The following is a 2500-nucleotide window of genomic DNA, read 5'->3' as shown; positions in this document are numbered from 1 at the left end:
CCCATACCCAACACAGACTTCACACCAACACCGGGACTTACATACATCCAAACCCAATTACACATACATTACAGGACGATCATACGTATACTTACGAATTCTACATTACACACTCAAACACCAGACTTACACACATACTAAAACACGACTTACACAACATACAAATACAGAATTACACAACCACAAATAAAGACTTACACACACAAAACCAGACTTAACACTCACACAAACCCACAACTAACACTGAGTTACGCACACGTATATATAGGACTTATGCACACACAAACACAAAACTACACACACAAATACAAACTTACACACCACAAAGACTTCACAAAAAACACAGGACTATACAGACGCACAGAAGCGTAAGCTTACACAATAACACACACAAATCAGTTTTATTCATACACAAAAAGTGACCTACACACACACACAACACAAACAAAACTACACACAACACATACAAAAAAATACACACACAAAAAACAAACGGGCAACCACCAAAACTTACACACCCACAAAGGGAAACACTGACACACGCACAAAGACTCTTACACACACACAAACACAGGCTTACATACTCACACACAAAAACACAGATTTACACACACACACAAATACAGACTTACACACGTACACAAACACACACTAACACTGACACCTCCCTTAGTCTGTCCAAGTGAAACGCCTTAGGGTGGCCACTGGAGGGACGGGGAGTTTTGAAGTGGACCCGCAGGGTAGCCACAAGCAGCCTATGGTCGGTGCCACAGAACTCGGCACTCCGGTAAACCCTGCAGTTCTGGAGGATCCTCCATCGCGTGCCACAGTACCCGTATCGCTGTACCAAGTCCAGCGCTGGTACCAGGAGCCAGATATCCTCATTTTCTGGGACCTAGCAAAGTCCCGGAGAAGGAGGCTATTCTCGCTGCTGGGATCAGCTCCCGAGCCATGGGGGCCGACAGACATCTCGTAGCCAACTCGGTCACAGCCGGATACCGCATTGAAGTCGCCCAGAACAATGCGAATATCTCGCCGGGGGCAATCGTCTACCACAGATGCGAGTTTGGCGTAGAACGCCTCTTTCACATCGATTTTATATACATCGGTAGGAGCGTATACAGCAATAAGAGACATGAAGCCAAAAGCATGCTTCAGTGTCAGTGCCATAATATGCTCATCAACCGGTGTCACCTCAACTACCGAGGGCTGAAGTCGACTGGAGATGGCTATGACTACACCCTGGAGGTGGTGACCATCGCTGCGACCCGACCAGTAGTAGGTGTAACCACCCACACTGATAGTGCCGCTACCAGGTCTTCTCACCTCTGAGAGGGCAGCCACCTCAACTCCGAATCGCCTCAATTCCCGCGATAGCAGAGGTAACCGCTCATCCTGTTGCAAGGACCGGATGTTCCAAGCACCTACCCGGAAAGCACACCTGAGATTAAGCCTCGGGTGGTCACTCCGGGTGCACGCCACCTCTGCCGCCCCCGTCGACACAGCCCCAAATAAAGGTGGTCGGCAGGTTGTGGGACCGCCCATCCGCCTGTGGGGTTCCCGAGGGCTTTGCCCCACAAGCTTCATGGTGGGTTGGCACCTGCCGGGGCGCAGGCGGGATGAATAACTCTTGTTCCAGTCCTGCACCCGACATTTGCCCTCCCAGCGGGACCCACAGCCCGCCTTGCTTGCTGGGAGGGACTACACCCCTCCCCCCAGCGTTTCCATTTACCCGAGACGTTGCCAGAGGGTCATTCTGGGGGTAGGAGGACTGGCAAGGCCCACCTCCCCCGAGCCACCCCATTACCCCTGGGTGGCTAGAGGGCAGGAGTTGGTACGAAGCCAGAGCGTGTCCACACGCCGGTGGGCCATAACTCCGTACCTCTGGGGCCTCCTGCTGCTCCAAGATCCCCCACAGATTTAGCCTGCAAGGTGCCCAGTTACCCAGGGGTGGCCACGAGGAGGCACTGCAGAAGTCTTAATGATGGAGAGGCTGTGACCTGGCAGGGGAGACTTATTTATATAATATATATATATATAATATATATATATATATATATATATATATATAATATATATATATATATAATATATATATATATATATATATATATATATATATGTGTTGTGTGTGTGTGTGTGTGTGTGTGTGTGTGTGTGTGTGTGTGTGTGTGTGTGTGTGTGTGTGTGTGTGTGTGTGTGTTTAAATACAAACATACATACACACACATGTATATATGTGAGTGTGTGTGTGTATATATATATATATATATATATATATATATATATATATATATATAATACATATATAATATATTATATATATATATATATATATATATATATATATAATATATATATAATATATATATATATATATATATATAATATATATAATTATATATATTATATAATAATTAATATAATAATAATTAATAATATTATATAAATTATAAATATATAAATTAATAATATTATATATTAATTATAAATTATTATA

Source organism: Penaeus monodon, chromosome 44, assembly GCF_015228065.2.
Source record: "Penaeus monodon isolate SGIC_2016 chromosome 44, NSTDA_Pmon_1, whole genome shotgun sequence".
Classification (NCBI taxonomy): Eukaryota; Metazoa; Arthropoda; class Malacostraca; order Decapoda; family Penaeidae; genus Penaeus; species Penaeus monodon.
This window is presented reverse-complemented; position numbering follows the sequence as displayed.